Raw genomic sequence first — 20,637 nt, 5'->3', positions numbered from 1 at the left:
AGGTCACAGAGGGTGTGGGTGTGGCCACCTCTGCTGTGACTGAACCAAGGGCAGGAGGGCAGGGGGTCCAGGGCAGGGCCCTCAGAGCCCGGTAGGCCCAGGGGGGCGGCGCAAGCACCTAGGCCCAGGCCGAAGTGCGCCTTCTTGGTACGCGCGGCAGGCCGGCCTCTCGCCTTGCCACTCAGGCCGCCCTCCCACTTGAAGTGTGTGTGGCACGCGTCCGCGGAGTACACCTCGCTGCACAGGTAGCCACGGGACTGGGCGTCGTAGCTTCCTGCGAGGCGGCCGGAGGTCCCGCAGGCGGGTGGGTCCCTGGGACAGACGCGCGGAGCGGCTCCTGCCCGGCCCCCCTGAGAACCGTCGCCGTTCCGTAAGGCGGGGCGCCTGCTTCAGAATGTAAAATCACGTGTCCGCTCCATCGATACGCCGTTTAGTTTACCAGGCAAGACTTTCTTGGTGAAAGAAGCAGCCTTGCCTTGCATCCTCGAGCAGGCTTCTCAGCTGGCTGTGCACCGGTACTCTCTCTCTGGGTGTGCTAGTCCGCAGGGCAGGGCATCGCCTGGGCAGGGTGGAGCGTGATCTCTGCGGCCTCGTCTTGCAGCTCCTTCCTTCCATTCTCAGTCATCCTGCCCACAGTGGCCTCCTCTCAGGCCTGCATACTTACAACGGCGCATTGCCCGTGCTGCCCCTCTGCAGGCAGTGTCCCTCTGTTTAGTTTGCAGCTGACCGATGCCGCCTCACCCTTCTCATCTCTTCTCAGGTGTCACTTGGTCAAGAAAGCGTCCCCTTACCTACTCAGCTCATCACGTCCCCCTACCGTAGCTCACGTGACACCACGCACCTCTCGCTTATGGCCGTCATCGCCTTTCCCATCCAGTTTCAGGTAGGTAAGTTTACCCCGTGGTGGTCCGTGAGGAAGAAGAGATCACGCCTCTTTGGCTTACTCTTGATTCCCAGCGACTAGCCCGGTTACTGATAACCTCTGTTAGAGGGAGAAAGGAATGCACCCGATCCCTGGTGAAGCCCTGAGCGTTTTCCTTTCTAGTGTCCCTCGTACTCCTCCCTGCCATCTGTGTCGCCCTTACTCGGCGTCTACCGTTTATGAGTTTACACCTGGGTTACGGTGACTGCTTCGGAGAATCGCATGCCTTTCTATCTCCCTCGCTGCGACCTCTCCTACACCTCCCAGGGCTCTTGGGTTATGCCCTTGCCCTCGTCTGAGCCGTCCGTGGCACCCGCTGTCAACCCCGTACGGCCAAGCTCCGAAGACTGACACTCAAGGCCCTCCGTAATTTGGCTTCAGTTTCACTTTCCAGACGTGTCAAGAAAGAACGGGGTCTAAGTATCTGTGAACCTCTGCTCCGTTTCATATCTACCCACGAGGTTAATTTTTTTGTTTCTTCCAGTCCGCCTATTTTGCACCTCCTTCTCTGGGAAGACTTCACTGAGAATCCAAGCGATTTCTGGATCCCTTCTCTCCCCTGGAGCTGCAAACACTTTAACAGGACATGTGCGGAACTGCCGTAAGGTAATCTACATCTTGTCTCCCTCTCTGGTACCTAACCTCCCTGCGAATGGGGGTACGTCTCCGTGTTCTGTGCGGGTTTTCAGCCCAGGACTCTCTACGCGTAGTGGATATTTGATTTGGTAAGTGAACGAATAAGTGGATGAGTCACCGAGATGAGGGTGTTGTCTCATTCTTTCTCTCTTCCTCCACTTTCAAGTTTCTTTAGTTAGGTTCCTCAGACAAAAGGTTTCCTTGTAGCTACACAGTGGCCAGGTCCACAGAACGTTGCAGATAGCTGCTGAAAACAGCCCTCCTCCACCTGAGAATGGCTTGCTCTCCCTCTCAAGCGGAGAGAGCTGGGATTCGATATTTAATGAAGTGCCTCTGTCCACTTGGCATTGAGAGGCACTAGGGGGCGTTAGTGCTCTGCACCCGGCGAAATGCCTGTTTCGTTTGTGATTTTCCTTTGTGAAAAACAACTATCCACAGAGTGTTTTGTGCCGATTTTCCATCCTTTCAGACTGACGGAAAGCATTTTACCCACGTAGAAACAGAGAACGAATAGAAAGAGCGTTGCATTACGTTCAATAAAAGCTTAGGGCGGTCTCGGTGGTACGTTAGTGAGGTTATCTGGGGACACCTTAGCCACGTACATTGTGTTGGAGAGGCACCGAGAATTCAGGAGTTCTCAAAGTTCGAGGACACAGTTGCCTTACACGTAGGCACGGTGGCAGCCGTGGACATGGCAGTGATTTGGAGAACGTTGTATTAGTCAGCTCTTGCTGCGATAATGCTTTGCAACAAATCTCCCCAAAACTCACTTACATAAAGAGGCATCTAGTTTTCTGGGACCTGTGGGCTAGCTGCAGCGGCTCTCTTGTAGACCTCTCGATGGCGGGTGTCGCTCCATGCCGTGGGTCAGTTTGAGGTCTGTCCCGCACACCTTACCGTGGAGCCCAACTGTGAGGCTGCAGGTCCCTGTCTTCTCGCAGAGTTCGGTGAAACGTAAGAGGTGAACCCAACCACACAAGCCCACGTAAGGCCTCTGCGACTCACTTAAGGCCATCGTGTCTTCCCTTGGCCTCCTGGGAACCCCCTGGCCCCAGGATGCAGCTTCCGTAGCCCAGGGCAACCGGCGGAGGGGGGGCGGGCGGGGCTGCAGGAGGGTGGAACGCCGAGGTCACAGAGGGTGTGGGTGTGGCCACCTCTGCTGTGACTGAACCAAGGGCAGGGGGGCAGGGGGTCCAGGGCAGGGCCCTCAGAGCCCGGTAGGCCCAGGGGGGCGGCGCAAGCACCTAGGCCCAGGCCGAAGAGCGCCTTCTTGGTACGCGCGGCAGGCCGGCCTCTCGCCTTGCCACTCAGGCCGCCCTCCCACTTGAAGTGTGTGTGGCACGCGTCCGCGGAGTACACCTCGCTGCACAGGTAGCCACGGGGCTGGGCGTCGTAGCTTCCTGCGAGGCGGCCGGAGGTCCCGCAGGCGGGTGGGTCCCTGGGACAGACGCGCGGAGCGGCTCCTGCCCGGCCCCCCTGAGAACCGTCGCCGTTCCGTAAGGCGGGGCGCCTGCTTCAGAATGTACAATCACGTGTCCGCTCCATCGATACGCCGTTTAGTTTACCAGGCAAGACTTCCTTGGTGAAAGAAGCAGCCTTGCCTTGCATCCTCGAGCAGGCTTCTCAGCTGGCTGTGCACCGGTACTCTCTCTCTGGGTGTGCTAGTCCGCAGGGCAGGGCATCGCCTGGGCAGGGTGGAGCGTGATCTCTGCGGCCTCGTCTTGCAGCTCCTTCCTTCCATTCTCAGTCATCCTGCCCACAGTGGCCTCCTCTCAGGCCTGCATACTTACAACGGCGCATGGCCCGTGCTGCCCCTCTGCAGGCAGTGTCCCTCTGTTTAGTTTGCAGCTGACCGATGCCGCCTCACCCTTCTCATCTCTTCTCAGGTGTCACTTGGTCAAGAAAGCGTCCCCTTACCTACTCAGCTCATCACGTCCCCCTACCGTAGCTCACGTGACACCACGCACCTCTCGCTTATGGCCGTCATCGCCTTTCCCATCCAGTTTCAGGTAGGTAAGTTTACCCCGTGGTGGTCCGTGAGGAAGAAGAGATCACGCCTCTTTGGCTTACTCTTGATTCCCAGCGACTAGCCCGGTTACTGATAACCTCTGTTAGAGGGAGAAAGGAATGCACCCGATCCCTGGTGAAGCCCTGAGCGTTTTCCTTTCTAGTGTCCCTCGTACTCCTCCCTGCCATCTGTGTCGCCCTTACTCGGCGTCTACCGTTTATGAGTTTACACATGGGTTACGGTGACTGCTTCGGAGAATCGCATGCCTTTCTATCTCCCTCGCAGCGACCTCTCCTACACCTCCCAGGGCTCTTGGGTTATGCCCTTGCCCTCGTCCGAGCCGTCCGTGGCACCCGCTGTCAACCCCGTACGGCCAAGCTCCGAAGACTGACACTCAAGGCCCTCCATAATTTGGCTTCAGTTTCACTTTCCAGACGTGTCAAGAAAGAACGGGGTCTAAGTATCTGTGAACCTCTGCTCCGTTTCATATCTACCCACGAGGTTAATTTTTTTGTTTCTTCCAGTCCGCCTATTTTGCACCTCCTTCTCTGGGAAGACTTCACTGAGAATCCAAGCGATTTCTGGATCCCTTCTCTCCCCTGGAGCTGCAAACACTTTAACAGGACATGTGCGGAACTGCCGTAAGGTAATCTACATCTTGTCTCCCTCTCTGGTACCTAACCTCCCTGCGAATGGGGGTACGTCTCCGTGTTCTGTGCGGGTTTTCAGCCCAGGACTCTCTACGCGTAGTGGATATTTGATTTGGTAAGTGAACGAATAAGTGGATGAGTCACCGAGATGAGGGTGTTGTCTCATTCTTTCTCTCTTCCTCCACTTTCAAGTTTCTTTAGTTAGGTTCCTCAGACAAAAGGTTTCCTTGTAGCTACACAGTGGCCAGGTCCACAGAACGTTGCAGATAGCTGCTGAAAACAGCCCTCCTCCACCTGAGAATGGCTTGCTCTCCCTCTCAATCGGAGAGAGCTGGGATTCGATATTTAATGAAGTGCCTCTGTCCACTTGGCATTGAGAGGCACTAGGGGGCGTTAGTGCTCTGCACCCGGCGAAATGCCTGTTTCGTTTGTGATTTTCCTTTGTGAAAAACAACTATCCACGGAGTGTTTTGTGCCGATTTTCCATCCTTTTAGACTGACGGAAAGCATTTTACCCACGTAGAAACAGAGAACGAATAGAAAGAGCGTTGCATTACGTTCAATAAAAGCTTAGGGCGGTCTCGGTGGTACGTTAGTGAGGTTATCTGGGGACACCTTAGCCACGTACATTGTGTTGGAGAGGCACCGAGAATTCAGGAGTTCTCAAAGTTCGAGGACACAGTTGCCTTACACGTAGGCACGGTGGCAGCCGTGGACATGGCAGTGATTTGGAGAACGTTGTATTAGTCAGGTCTTGCTGCGATAATGCTTTGCAACAAATCTCCCCAAAACTCACTTACATAAAGAGGCATCTAGTTTTCTGGGACCTGTGGGCTAGCTGCAGCGGCTCTCTTGTAGACCTCTCGATGGCGGGTGTCGCTCCATGCCGTGGGTCAGTTTGAGGTCTGTCCCGCACACCTTACCGTGGAGCCCAACTGTGAGGCTGCAGGTCCCTGTCTTCTCGCAGAGTTCGGTGAAACGTAAGAGGTGAACCCAACCACACAAGCCCACGTAAGGCCTCTGCGACTCACTTAAGGCCATCGTGTCTTCCCTTGGCCTCCTGGGAACCCCCTGGCCCCAGGATGCAGCTTCCGTAGCCCAGGGCAACCGGCGGAGGGGGGGAGGGCGGGGCTGCAGGAGGGTGGAACGCCGAGGTCACAGAGGGTGTGGGTGTGGCCACCTCTGCTGTGACTGAACCAAGGGCAGGGGGGCAGGGGGTCCAGGGCAGGGCCCTCAGAGCCCGGTAGGCCCAGGGGGGCGGCGCAAGCACCTAGGCCCAGGCCGAAGAGCGCCTTCTTGGTACGCGCGGCAGGCCGGCCTCTCGCCTTGCCACTCAGGCCGCCCTCCCACTTGAAGTGTGTGTGGCACGCGTCCGCGGAGTACACCTCGCTGCACAGGTAGCCACGGGGCTGGGCGTCGTAGCTTCCTGCGAGGCGGCCGGAGGTCCCGCAGGCGGGTGGGTCCCTGGGACAGACGCGCGGAGCGGCTCCTGCCCGGCCCCCCTGAGAACCGTCGCCGTTCCGTAAGGCGGGGCGCCTGCTTCAGAATGTACAATCACGTGTCCGCTCCATCGATACGCCGTTTAGTTTACCAGGCAAGACTTCCTTGGTGAAAGAAGCAGCCTTGCCTTGCATCCTCGAGCAGGCTTCTCAGCTGGCTGTGCACCGGTACTCTCTCTCTGGGTGTGCTAGTCCGCAGGGCAGGGCATCGCCTGGGCAGGGTGGAGCGTGATCTCTGCGGCCTCGTCTTGCAGCTCCTTCCTTCCATTCTCAGTCATCCTGCCCACAGTGGCCTCCTCTCAGGCCTGCATACTTACAACGGCGCATGGCCCGTGCTGCCCCTCTGCAGGCAGTGTCCCTCTGTTTAGTTTGCAGCTGACCGATGCCGCCTCACCCTTCTCATCTCTTCTCAGGTGTCACTTGGTCAAGAAAGCGTCCCCTTACCTACTCAGCTCATCACGTCCCCCTACCGTAGCTCACGTGACACCACGCACCTCTCGCTTATGGCCGTCATCGCCTTTCCCATCCAGTTTCAGGTAGGTAAGTTTACCCCGTGGTGGTCCATGAGGAAGAAGAGATCACGCCTCTTTGGCTTACTCTTGATTCCCAGCGACTAGCCCGGTTACTGATAACCTCTGTTAGAGGGAGAAAGGAATGCACCCGATCCCTGGTGAAGCCCTGAGCGTTTTCCTTTCTAGTGTCCCTCGTACTCCTCCCTGCCATCTGTGTCGCCCTTACTCGGCGTCTACCGTTTATGAGTTTACACCTGGGTTACGGTGACTGCTTCGGAGAATCGCATGCCTTTCTATCTCCCTCGCTGCGACCTCTCCTACACCTCCCAGGGCTCTTGGGTTATGCCCTTGCCCTCGTCCGAGCCGTCCGTGGCACCCGCTGTCAACCCCGTACGGCCAAGCTCCGAAGACTGACACTCAAGGCCCTCCGTAATTTGGCTTCAGTTTCACTTTCCAGACGTGTCAAGAAAGAACGGGGTCTAAGTATCTGTGCACCTCTGCTCCGTTTCATATCTACCCACGAGGTTAATTTTTTTGTTTCTTCCAGTCCGCCTATTTTGCACCTCCTTCTCTGGGAAGACTTCACTGAGAATCCAAGCGATTTCTGGATCCCTTCTCTCCCCTGGAGCTGCAAACACTTTAACAGGACATGTGCGGAACTGCCGTAAGGTAATCTACATCTTGTCTCCCTCTCTGGTACCTAACCTCCCTGCGAATGGGGGTACGTCTCCGTGTTCTGTGCGGGTTTTCAGCCCAGGACTCTCTACGCGTAGTGGATATTTGATTTGGTAAGTGAACGAATAAGTGGATGAGTCACCGAGATGAGGGTGTTGTCTCATTCTTTCTCTCTTCCTCCACTTTCAAGTTTCTTTAGTTAGGTTCCTCAGACAAAAGGTTTCCTTGTAGCTACACAGTGGCCAGGTCCACAGAACGTTGCAGATAGCTGCTGAAAACAGCCCTCCTCCACCTGAGAATGGCTTGCTCTCCCTCTCAAGCGGAGAGAGCTGGGATTCGATATTTAATGAAGTGCCTCTGTCCACTTGGCATTGAGAGGCACTAGGGGGCGTTAGTGCTCTGCACCCGGCGAAATGCCTGTTTCGTTTGTGATTTTCCTTTGTGAAAAACAACTATCCACGGAGTGTTTTGTGCCGATTTTCCATCCTTTTAGACTGACGGAAAGCATTTTACCCACGTAGAAACAGAGAACGAATAGAAAGAGCGTTGCATTACGTTCAATAAAAGCTTAGGGCGGTCTTGGTGGTACGTTAGTGAGGTTATCTGGGGACACCTTAGCCACGTACATTGTGTTGGAGAGGCACCGAGAATTCAGGAGTTCTCAAAGTTCGAGGACACAGTTGCCTTACACGTAGGCACGGTGGCAGCCGTGGACATGGCAGTGATTTGGAGAACGTTGTATTAGTCAGCTCTTGCTGCGATAATGCTTTGCAACAAATCTCCCCAAAACTCACTTACATAAAGAGGCATCTAGTTTTCTGGGACCTGTGGGCTAGCTGCAGCGGCTCTCTTGTAGACCTCTCGATGGCGGGTGTCGCTCCATGCCGTGGGTCAGTTTGAGGTCTGTCCCGCACACCTTACCGTGGAGCCCAACTGTGAGGCTGCAGGTCCCTGTCTTCTCGCAGAGTTCGGTGAAACGTAAGAGGTGAACCCAACCACACAAGCCCACGTAAGGCCTCTGCGACTCACTTAAGGCCAGCGTGTCTTCCCTTGGCCTCCTGGGAACCCCCTGGCCCCAGGATGCAGCTTCCGTAGCCCAGGGCAACCAGCGGAGGGGGGGCGGGCGGGGCTGCAGGAGGGTGGAACGCCGAGGTCACAGAGGGTGTGGGTGTGGCCACCTCTGCTGTGACTGAACCAAGGGCAGGGGGGCAGGGGGTCCAGGGCAGGGCCCTCAGAGCCCGGTAGGCCCAGGGGGGCGGCGCAAGCACCTAGGCCCAGGCCGAAGAGCGCCTTCTTGGTACGCGCGGCAGGCCGGCCTCTCGCCTTGCCACTCAGGCCGCCCTCCCACTTGAAGTGTGTGTGGCACGCGTCCGCGGAGTACACCTCGCTGCACAGGTAGCCACGGGGCTGGGCGTCATAGCTTCCTGCGAGGCGGCCGGAGGTCCCGCAGGCGGGTGGGTCCCTGGGACAGACGCGCGGAGCGGCTCCTGCCCGGCCCCCCTGAGAACCGTCGCCGTTCCGTAAGGCGGGGCGCCTGCTTCAGAATGTACAATCACGTGTCCGCTCCATCGATACGCCGTTTAGTTTACCAGGCAAGACTTCCTTGGTGAAAGAAGCAGCCTTGCCTTGCATCCTCGAGCAGGCTTCTCAGCTGGCTGTGCACCGGTACTCTCTCTCTGGGTGTGCTAGTCCGCAGGGCAGGGCATCGCCTGGGCAGGGTGGAGCGTGATCTCTGCGGCCTCGTCTTGCAGCTCCTTCCTTCCATTCTCAGTCATCCTGCCCACAGTGGCCTCCTCTCAGGCCTGCATACTTACAACGGCGCATGGCCCGTGCTGCCCCTCTGCAGGCAGTGTCCCTCTGTTTAGTTTGCAGCTGACCGATGCCGCCTCACCCTTCTCATCTCTTCTCAGGTGTCACTTGGTCAAGAAAGCGTCCCCTTACCTACTCAGCTCATCACGTCCCCCTACCGTAGCTCACGTGACACCACGCACCTCTCGCTTATGGCCGTCATCGCCTTTCCCATCCAGTTTCAGGTAGGTAAGTTTACCCCGTGGTGGTCCGTGAGGAAGAAGAGATCACGCCTCTTTGGCTTACTCTTGATTCCCAGCGACTAGCCCGGTTACTGATAACCTCTGTTAGAGGGAGAAAGGAATGCACCCGATCCCTGGTGAAGCCCTGAGCGTTTTCCTTTCTAGTGTCCCTCGTACTCCTCCCTGCCATCTGTGTCGCCCTTACTCGGCGTCTACCGTTTATGAGTTTACACCTGGGTTACGGTGACTGCTTCGGAGAATCGCATGCCTTTCTATCTCCCTCGCTGCGACCTCTCCTACACCTCCCAGGGCTCTTGGGTTATGCCCTTGCCCTCGTCCGAGCCGTCCGTGGCACCCGCTGTCAACCCCGTACGGCCAAGCTCCGAAGACTGACACTCAAGGCCCTCCGTAATTTGGCTTCAGTTTCACTTTCCAGACGTGTCAAGAAAGAACGGGGTCTAAGTATCTGTGCACCTCTGCTCCGTTTCATATCTACCCACGAGGTTAATTTTTTTGTTTCTTCCAGTCCGCCTATTTTGCACCTCCTTCTCTGGGAAGACTTCACTGAGAATCCAAGCGATTTCTGGATCCCTTCTCTCCCCTGGAGCTGCAAACACTTTAACAGGACATGTGCGGAACTGCCGTAAGGTAATCTACATCTTGTCTCCCTCTCTGGTACCTAACCTCCCTGCGAATGGGGGTACGTCTCCGTGTTCTGTGCGGGTTTTCAGCCCAGGACTCTCTACGCGTAGTGGATATTTGATTTGGTAAGTGAACGAATAAGTGGATGAGTCACCGAGATGAGGGTGTTGTCTCATTCTTTCTCTCTTCCTCCACTTTCAAGTTTCTTTAGTTAGGTTCCTCAGACAAAAGGTTTCCTTGTAGCTACACAGTGGCCAGGTCCACAGAACGTTGCAGATAGCTGCTGAAAACAGCCCTCCTCCACCTGAGAATGGCTTGCTCTCCCTCTCAAGCGGAGAGAGCTGGGATTCGATATTTAATGAAGTGCCTCTGTCCACTTGGCATTGAGAGGCACTAGGGGGCGTTAGTGCTCTGCACCCGGCGAAATGCCTGTTTCGTTTGTGATTTTCCTTTGTGAAAAACAACTATCCACAGAGTGTTTTGTGCCGATTTTCCATCCTTTTAGACTGACGGAAAGCATTTTACCCACGTAGAAACAGAGAACGAATAGAAAGAGCATTGCATTACGTTCAATAAAAGCTTAGGGCGGTCTCGGTGGTACGTTAGTGAGGTTATCTGGGGACACCTTAGCCACGTACATTGTGTTGGAGAGGCACCGAGAATTCAGGAGTTCTCAAAGTTCGAGGACACAGTTGCCTTACACGTAGGCACGGTGGCAGCCGTGGACATGGCAGTGATTTGGAGAACGTTGTATTAGTCAGCTCTTGCTGCGATAATGCTTTGCAACAAATCTCCCCAAAACTCACTTACATAAAGAGGCATCTAGTTTTCTGGGACCTGTGGGCTAGCTGCAGCGGCTCTCTTGTAGACCTCTCGATGGCGGGTGTCGCTCCATGCCGTGGGTCAGTTTGAGGTCTGTCCCGCACACCTTACCGTGGAGCCCAACTGTGAGGCTGCAGGTCCCTGTCTTCTCGCAGAGTTCGGTGAAACGTAAGAGGTGAACCCAACCACACAAGCCCACGTAAGGCCTCTGCGACTCACTTAAGGCCATCGTGTCTTCCCTTGGCCTCCTGGGAACCCCCTGGCCCCAGGATGCAGCTTCCGTAGCCCAGGGCAACCGGCGGAGGGGGGGCGGGCGGGGCTGCAGGAGGGTGGAACGCCGAGGTCACAGAGGGTGTGGGTGTGGCCACCTCTGCTGTGACTGAACCAAGGGCAGGGGGGCAGGGGGTCCAGGGCAGGGCCCTCAGAGCCCGGTAGGCCCAGGGGGGCGGCGCAAGCACCTAGGCCCAGGCCGAAGAGCGCCTTCTTGGTACGCGCGGCAGGCCGGCCTCTCGCCTTGCCACTCAGGCCGCCCTCCCACTTGAAGTGTGTGTGGCACGCGTCCGCGGAGTACACCTCGCTGCACAGGTAGCCACGGGGCTGGGCGTCGTAGCTTCCTGCGAGGCGGCCGGAGGTCCCGCAGGCGGGTGGGTCCCTGGGACAGACGCGCGGAGCGGCTCCTGCCCGGCCCCCCTGAGAACCGTCGCCGTTCCGTAAGGCGGGGCGCCTGCTTCAGAATGTACAATCACGTGTCCGCTCCATCGATACGCCGTTTAGTTTACCAGGCAAGACTTTCTTGGTGAAAGAAGCAGCCTTGCCTTGCATCCTCGAGCAGGCTTCTCAGCTGGCTGTGCACCGGTACTCTCTCTCTGGGTGTGCTAGTCCGCAGGGCAGGGCATCGCCTGGGCAGGGTGGAGCGTGATCTCTGCGGCCTCGTCTTGCAGCTCCTTCCTTCCATTCTCAGTCATCCTGCCCACAGTGGCCTCCTCTCAGGCCTGCATACTTACAACGGCGCATGGCCCGTGCTGCCCCTCTGCAGGCAGTGTCCCTCTGTTTAGTTTGCAGCTGACCGATGCCGCCTCACCCTTCTCATCTCTTCTCAGGTGTCACTTGGTCAAGAAAGCGTCCCCTTACCTACTCAGCTCATCACGTCCCCCTACCGTAGCTCACGTGACACCACGCACCTCTCGCTTATGGCCGTCATCGCCTTTCCCATCCAGTTTCAGGTAGGTAAGTTTACCCCGTGGTGGTCCGTGAGGAAGAAGAGATCACGCCTCTTTGGCTTACTCTTGATTCCCAGCGACTAGCCCGGTTACTGATAACCTCTGTTAGAGGGAGAAAGGAATGCACCCGATCCCTGGTGAAGCCCTGAGCGTTTTCCTTTCTAGTGTCCCTCGTACTCCTCCCTGCCATCTGTGTCGCCCTTACTCGGCGTCTACCGTTTATGAGTTTACACCTGGGTTACGGTGACTGCTTCGGAGAATCGCATGCCTTTCTATCTCCCTCGCTGCGACCTCTCCTACACCTCCCAGGGCTCTTGGGTTATGCCCTTGCCCTCGTCCGAGCCGTCCGTGGCACCCGCTGTCAACCCCGTACGGCCAAGCTCCGAAGACTGACACTCAAGGCCCTCCGTAATTTGGCTTCAGTTTCACTTTCCAGACGTGTCAAGAAAGAACGGGGTCTAAGTATCTGTGCACCTCTGCTCCGTTTCATATCTACCCACGAGGTTAATTTTTTTGTTTCTTCCAGTCCGCCTATTTTGCACCTCCTTCTCTGGGAAGACTTCACTGAGAATCCAAGCGATTTCTGGATCCCTTCTCTCCCCTGGAGCTGCAAACACTTTAACAGGACATGTGCGGAACTGCCGTAAGGTAATCTACATCTTGTCTCCCTCTCTGGTACCTAACCTCCCTGCGAATGGGGGTACGTCTCCGTGTTCTGTGCGGGTTTTCAGCCCAGGACTCTCTACGCGTAGTGGATATTTGATTTGGTAAGTGAACGAATAAGTGGATGAGTCACCGAGATGAGGGTGTTGTCTCATTCTTTCTCTCTTCCTCCACTTTCAAGTTTCTTTAGTTAGGTTCCTCAGACAAAAGGTTTCCTTGTAGCTACACAGTGGCCAGGTCCACAGAACGTTGCAGATAGCTGCTGAAAACAGCCCTCCTCCACCTGAGAATGGCTTGCTCTCCCTCTCAAGCGGAGAGAGCTGGGATTCGATATTTAATGAAGTGCCTCTGTCCACTTGGCATTGAGAGGCACTAGGGGGCGTTAGTGCTCTGCACCCGGCGAAATGCCTGTTTCGTTTGTGATTTTCCTTTGTGAAAAACAACTATCCACGGAGTGTTTTGTGCCGATTTTCCATCCTTTTAGACTGACGGAAAGCATTTTACCCACGTAGAAACAGAGAACGAATAGAAAGAGCGTTGCATTACGTTCAATAAAAGCTTAGGGCGGTCTCGGTGGTACGTTAGTGAGGTTATCTGGGGACACCTTAGCCACGTACATTGTGTTGGAGAGGCACCGAGAATTCAGGAGTTCTCAAAGTTCGAGGACACAGTTGCCTTACACGTAGGCACGGTGGCAGCCGTGGACATGGCAGTGATTTGGAGAACGTTGTATTAGTCAGCTCTTGCTGCGATAATGCTTTGCAACAAATCTCCCCAAAACTCACTTACATAAAGAGGCATCTAGTTTTCTGGGACCTGTGGGCTAGCTGCAGCGGCTCTCTTGTAGACCTCTCGATGGCGGGTGTCGCTCCATGCCGTGGGTCAGTTTGAGGTCTGTCCCGCACACCTTACCGTGGAGCCCAACTGTGAGGCTGCAGGTCCCTGTCTTCTCGCAGAGTTCGGTGAAACGTAAGAGGTGAACCCAACCACACAAGCCCACGTAAGGCCTCTGCGACTCACTTAAGGCCATCGTGTCTTCCCTTGGCCTCCTGGGAACCCCCTGGCCCCAGGATGCAGCTTCCGTAGCCCAGGGCAACCGGCGGAGGGGGGGCGGGCGGGGCTGCAGGAGGGTGGAACGCCGAGGTCACAGAGGGTGTGGGTGTGGCCACCTCTGCTGTGACTGAACCAAGGGCAGGGGGGCAGGGGGTCCAGGGCAGGGCCCTCAGAGCCCGGTAGGCCCAGGGGGGCGGCGCAAGCACCTAGGCCCAGGCCGAAGAGCGCCTTCTTGGTACGCGCGGCAGGCCGGCCTCTCGCCTTGCCACTCAGGCCGCCCTCCCACTTGATGTGTGTGTGGCACGCGTCCGCGGAGTACACCTCGCTGCACAGGTAGCCACGGGGCTGGGCGTCGTAGCTTCCTGCGAGGCGGCCGGAGGTCCCGCAGGCGGGTGGGTCCCTGGGACAGACGCGCGGAGCGGCTCCTGCCCGGCCCCCCTGAGAACCGTCGCCGTTCCGTAAGGCGGGGCGCCTGCTTCAGAATGTACAATCACGTGTCCGCTCCATCGATACGCCGTTTAGTTTACCAGGCAAGACTTTCTTGGTGAAAGAAGCAGCCTTGCCTTGCATCCTCGAGCAGGCTTCTCAGCTGGCTGTGCACCGGTACTCTCTCTCTGGGTGTGCTAGTCCGCAGGGCAGGGCATCGCCTGGGCAGGGTGGAGCGTGATCTCTGCGGCCTCGTCTTGCAGCTCCTTCCTTCCATTCTCAGTCATCCTGCCCACAGTGGCCTCCTCTCAGGCCTGCATACTTACAACGGCGCATGGCCCGTGCTGCCCCTCTGCAGGCAGTGTCCCTCTGTTTAGTTTGCAGCTGACCGATGCCGCCTCACCCTTCTCATCTCTTCTCAGGTGTCACTTGGTCAAGAAAGCGTCCCCTTACCTACTCAGCTCATCACGTCCCCCTACCGTAGCTGACGTGACACCACGCACCTCTCGCTTATGGCCGTCATCGCCTTTCCCATCCAGTTTCAGGTAGGTAAGTTTACCCCGTGGTGGTCCGTGAGGAAGAAGAGATCACGCCTCTTTGGCTTACTCTTGATTCCCAGCGACTAGCCCGGTTACTGATAACCTCTGTTAGAGGGAGAAAGGAATGCACCCGATCCCTGGTGAAGCCCTGAGCGTTTTCCTTTCTAGTGTCCCTCGTACTCCTCCCTGCCATCTGTGTCGCCCTTACTCGGCGTCTACCGTTTATGAGTTTACACCTGGGTTACGGTGACTGCTTCGGAGAATCGCATGCCTTTCTATCTCCCTCGCTGCGACCTCTCCTACACCTCCCAGGGCTCTTGGGTTATGCCCTTGCCCTCGTCCGAGCCGTCCGTGGCACCCGCTGTCAACCCCGTACGGCCAAGCTCCGAAGACTGACACTCAAGGCCCTCCATAATTTGGCTTCAGTTTCACTTTCCAGACGTGTCAAGAAAGAACGGGGTCTAAGTATCTGTGAACCTCTGCTCCGTTTCATATCTACCCACGAGGTTAATTTTTTTGTTTCTTCCAGTCCGCCTATTTTGCACCTCCTTCTCTGGGAAGACTTCACTGAGAATCCAAGCGATTTCTGGATCCCTTCTCTCCCCTGGAGCTGCAAACACTTTAACAGGACATGTGCGGAACTGCCGTAAGGTAATCTACATCTTGTCTCCCTCTCTGGTACCTAACCTCCCTGCGAATGGGGGTACGTCTCCGTGTTCTGTGCGGGTTTTCAGCCCAGGACTCTCTACGCGTAGTGGATATTTGATTTGGTAAGTGAACGAATAAGTGGATGAGTCACCGAGATGAGGGTGTTGTCTCATTCTTTCTCTCTTCCTCCACTTTCAAGTTTCTTTAGTTAGGTTCCTCAGACAAAAGGTTTCCTTGTAGCTACACAGTGGCCAGGTCCACAGAACGTTGCAGATAGCTGCTGAAAACAGCCCTCCTCCACCTGAGAATGGCTTGCTCTCCCTCTCAATCGGAGAGAGCTGGGATTCGATATTTAATGAAGTGCCTCTGTCCACTTGGCATTGAGAGGCACTAGGGGGCGTTAGTGCTCTGCACCCGGCGAAATGCCTGTTTCGTTTGTGATTTTCCTTTGTGAAAAACAACTATCCACGGAGTGTTTTGTGCCGATTTTCCATCCTTTTAGACTGACGGAAAGCATTTTACCCACGTAGAAACAGAGAACGAATAGAAAGAGCGTTGCATTACGTTCAATAAAAGCTTAGGGCGGTCTCGGTGGTACGTTAGTGAGGTTATCTGGGGACACCTTAGCCACGTACATTGTGTTGGAGAGGCACCGAGGATTCAGGAGTTCTCAAAGTTCGAGGACACAGTTGCCTTACACGTAGGCACGGTGGCAGCCGTGGACATGGCAGTGATTTGGAGAACGTTGTATTAGTCAGCTCTTGCTGCGATAATGCTTTGCAACAAATCTCCCCAAAACTCACTTACATAAAGAGGCATCTAGTTTTCTGGGACCTGTGGGCTAGCTGCAGCGGCTCTCTTGTAGACCTCTCGATGGCGGGTGTCGCTCCATGCCGTGGGTCAGTTTGAGGTCTGTCCCGCACACCTTACCGTGGAGCCCAACTGTGAGGCTGCAGGTCCCTGTCTTCTCGCAGAGTTCGGTGAAACGTAAGAGGTGAACCCAACCACACAAGCCCACGTAAGGCCTCTGCGACTCACTTAAGGCCATCGTGTCTTCCCTTGGCCTCCTGGGAACCCCCTGGCCCCAGGATGCAGCTTCCGTAGCCCAGGGCAACCGGCGGAGGGGGGGCGGGCGGGGCTGCAGGAGGGTGGAACGCCGAGGTCACAGAGGGTGTGGGTGTGGCCACCTCTGCTGTGACTGAACCAAGGGCAGGGGGGCAGGGGGTCCAGGGCAGGGCCCTCAGAGCCCGGTAGGCCCAGGGGGGCGGCGCAAGCACCTAGGCCCAGGCCGAAGAGCGCCTTCTTGGTACGCGCGGCAGGCCGGCCTCTCGCCTTGCCACTCAGGCCGCCCTCCCACTTGAAGTGTGTGTGGCACGCGTCCGCGGAGTACACCTCGCTGCACAGGTAGCCACGGGGCTGGGCGTCGTAGCTTCCTGCGAGGCGGCCGGAGGTCCCGCAGGCGGGTGGGTCCCTGGGACAGACGCGCGGAGCGGCTCCTGCCCGGCCCCCCTGAGAACCGTCGCCGTTCCGTAAGGCGGGGCGCCTGCTTCAGAATGTACAATCACGTGTCCGCTCCATCGATACGCCGTTTAGTTTACCAGGCAAGACTTCCTTGGTGAAAGAAGCAGCCTTGCCTTGCATCCTCGAGCAGGCTTCTCAGCTGGCTGTGCACCGGTACTCTCTCTCTGGGTGTGCTAGTCCGCAGGGCAGGGCATCGCCTGGGCAGGGTGGAGCGTGATCTCTGCGGCCTCGTCTTGCAGCTCCTTCCTTCCATTCTCAGTCATCCTGCCCACAGTGGCCTCCTCTCAGGCCTGCATACTTACAACGGCGCATGGCCCGTGCTGCCCCTCTGCAGGCAGTGTCCCTCTGTTTAGTTTGCAGCTGACCGATGCCGCCTCACCCTTCTCATCTCTTCTCAGGTGTCACTTGGTCAAGAAAGCGTCCCCTTACCTACTCAGCTCATCACGTCCCCCTACCGTAGCTCACGTGACACCACGCACCTCTCGCTTATGGCCGTCATCGCCTTTCCCATCCAGTTTCAGGTAGGTAAGTTTACCCCGTGGTGGTCCGTGAGGAAGAAGAGATCACGCCTCTTTGGCTTACTCTTGATTCCCAGCGACTAGCCCGGTTACTGATAACCTCTGTTAGAGGGAGAAAGGAATGCACCCGATCCCTGGTGAAGCCCTGAGCGTTTTCCTTTCTAGTGTCCCTCGTACTCCTCCCTGCCATCTGTGTCGCCCTTACTCGGCGTCTACCGTTTATGAGTTTACACCTGGGTTACGGTGACTGCTTCGGAGAATCGCATGCCTTTCTATCTCCCTCGCTGCGACCTCTCCTACACCTCCCAGGGCTCTTGGGTTATGCCCTTGCCCTCGTCCGAGCCGTCCGTGGCACCCGCTGTCAACCCCGTACGGCCAAGCTCCGAAGACTGACACTCAAGGCCCTCCGTAATTTGGCTTCAGTTTCACTTTCCAGACGTGTCAAGAAAGAACGGGGTCTAAGTATCTGTGCACCTCTGCTCCGTTTCATATCTACCCACGAGGTTAATTTTTTTGTTTCTTCCAGTCCGCCTATTTTGCACCTCCTTCTCTGGGAAGACTTCACTGAGAATCCAAGCGATTTCTGGATCCCTTCTCTCCCCTGGAGCTGCAAACACTTTAACAGGACATGTGCGGAACTGCCGTAAGGTAATCTACATCTTGTCTCCCTCTCTGGTACCTAACCTCCCTGCGAATGGGGGTACGTCTCCGTGTTCTGTGCGGGTTTTCAGCCCAGGACTCTCTACGCGTAGTGGATATTTGATTTGGTAAGTGAACGAATAAGTGGATGAGTCACCGAGATGAGGGTGTTGTCTGATTCTTTCTCTCTTCCTCCAGTTTCAAGTTTCTTTAGTTAGGTTCCTCAGACAAAAGGTTTCCTTGTAGCTACACAGTGGCCAGGTCCACAGAACGTTGCAGATAGCTGCTGAAAACAGCCCTCCTCCACCTGAGAATGGCTTGCTCTCCCTCTCAAGCGGAGAGAGCTGGGATTCGATATTTAATGAAGTGCCTCTGTCCACTTGGCATTGAGAGGCACTAGGGGGCGTTAGTGCTCTGCACCCGGCGAAATGCCTGTTTCGTTTGTGATTTTCCTTTGTGAAAAACAACTATCCACGGAGTGTTTTGTGCCGATTTTCCATCCTTTTAGACTGACGGAAAGCATTTTACCCACGTAGAAACAGAGAACGAATAGAAAGAGCGTTGCATTACGTTCAATAAAAGCTTAGGGCGGTCTCGGTGGTACGTTAGTGAGGTTATCTGGGGACACCTTAGCCACGTACATTGTGTTGGAGAGGCACCGAGGATTCAGGAGTTCTCAAAGTTCGAGGACACAGTTGCCTTACACGTAGGCACGGTGGCAGCCGTGGACATGGCAGTGATTTGGAGAACGTTGTATTAGTCAGCTCTTGCTGCGATAATGCTTTGCAACAAATCTCCCCAAAACTCACTTACATAAAGAGGCATCTAGTTTTCTGGGACCTGTGGGCTAGCTGCAGCGGCTCTCTTGTAGACCTCTCGATGGCGGGTGTCGCTCCATGCCGTGGGTCAGTTTGAGGTCTGTCCCGCACACCTTACCGTGGAGCCCAACTGTGAGGCTGCAGGTCCCTGTCTTCTCGCAGAGTTCGGTGAAACGTAAGAGGTGAACCCAACCACACAAGCCCACGTAAGGCCTCTGCGACTCACTTAAGGCCATCGTGTCTTCCCTTGGCCTCCTGGGAACCCCCTGGCCCCAGGATGCAGCTTCCGTAGCCCAGGGCAACCGGCGGAGGGGGGGCGGGCGGGGCTGCAGGAGGGTGGAACGCCGAGGTCACAGAGGGTGTGGGTGTGGCCACCTCTGCTGTGACTGAACCAAGGGCAGGGGGGCAGGGGGTCCAGGGCAGGGCCCTCAGAGCCCGGTAGGCCCAGGGGGGCGGCGCAAGCACCTAGGCCCAGGCCGAAGAGCGCCTTCTTGGTACGCGCGGCAGGCCGGCCTCTCGCCTTGCCACTCAGGCCGCCCTCCCACTTGAAGTGTGTGTGGCACGCGTCCGCGGAGTACACCTCGCTGCACAGGTAGCCACGGGGCTGGGCGTCGTAGCTTCCTGCGAGGCGGCCGGAGGTCCCGCAGGCGGGTGGGTCCCTGGGACAGACGCGCGGAGCGGCTCCTGCCCGGCCCCCCTGAGAACCGTCGCCGTTCCGTAAGGCGGGGCGCCTGCTTCAGAATGTACAATCACGTGTCCGCTCCATCGATACGCCGTTTAGTTTACCAGGCAAGACTTTCTTGGTGAAAGAAGCAGCCTTGCCTTGCATCCTCGAGCAGGCTTCTCAGCTGGCTGTGCACCAGTACTCTCTCTCTGGGTGTGCTAGTCCGCAGGGCAGGGCATCGCCTGGGCAGGGTGGAGCGTGATCTCTGCGGCCTCGTCTTGCAGCTCCTTCCTTCCATTCTCAGTCATCCTGCCCACAGTGGCCTCCTCTCAGGCCTGCATACTTACAACGGCGCATGGCCCGTGCTGCCCCTCTGCAGGCAGTGTCCCTCTGTTTAGTTTGCAGCTGACCGATGCCGCCTCACCCTTCTCATCTCTTCTCAGGTGTCACTTGGTCAAGAAAGCGTCCCCTTACCTACTCAGCTCATCACGTCCCCCTACCGTAGCTCACGTGACACCACGCACCTCTCGCTTATGGCCGTCATCGCCTTTCCCATCCAGTTTCAGGTAGGTAAGTTTACCCCGTGGTGGTCCGTGAGGAAGAAGAGATCACGCCTCTTTGGCTTACTCTTGATTCCCAGCGACTAGCCCGGTTACTGATAACCTCTGTTAGAGGGAGAAAGGAATGCACCCGATCCCTGGTGAAGCCCTGAGCGTTTTCCTTTCTAGTGTCCCTCGTACTCCTCCCTGCCATCTGTGTCGCCCTTACTCGGCGTCTACCGTTTATGAGTTTACACCTGGGTTACGGTGACTGCTTCGGAGAATCGCATGCCTTTCTATCTCCCTCGCTGCGACCTCTCCTACACCTCCCAGGGCTCTTGGGTTATGCCCTTGCCCTCGTCCGAGCCGTCCGTGGCACCCGCTGTCAACCCCGTACGGCCAAGCTCCGAAGACTGACACTCAAGGCCCTCCGTAATTTGGCTTCAGTTTCACTTTCCAGACGTGTCAAGAAAGAACGGGGTCTAAGTATCTGTGCACCTCTGCTCCGTTTCATATCTACCCACGAGGTTAATTTTTTTGTTTCTTCCAGTCCGCCTATTTTGCACCTCCTTCTCTGGGAAGACTTCACTGAGAATCCAAGCGATTTCTGGATCCCTTCTCTCCCCTGGAGCTGCAAACACTTTAACAGGACATGTGCGGAACTGCCGTAAGGTAATCTACATCTTGTCTCCCTCTCTGGTACCTAACCTCCCTGCGAATGGGGGTACGTCTCCGTGTTCTGTGCGGGTTTTCAGCCCAGGACTCTCTACGCGTAGTGGATATTTGATTTGGTAAGTGAACGAATAAGTGGATGAGTCACCGAGATGAGGGTGTTGTCTCATTCTTTCTCTCTTCCTCCACTTTCAAGTTTCTTTAGTTAGGTTCCTCAGACAAAAGGTTTCCTTGTAGCTACACAGTGGCCAGGTCCACAGAACGTTGCAGATAGCTGCTGAAAACAGCCCTCCTCCACCTGAGAATGGCTTGCTCTCCCTC

The sequence above is a fragment of the Stenella coeruleoalba genome, assembly GCF_951394435.1.
Source record: "Stenella coeruleoalba genome assembly, chromosome: 1".
NCBI classification, from domain to species: domain Eukaryota; kingdom Metazoa; phylum Chordata; class Mammalia; order Artiodactyla; family Delphinidae; genus Stenella; species Stenella coeruleoalba.
This window is presented reverse-complemented; position numbering follows the sequence as displayed.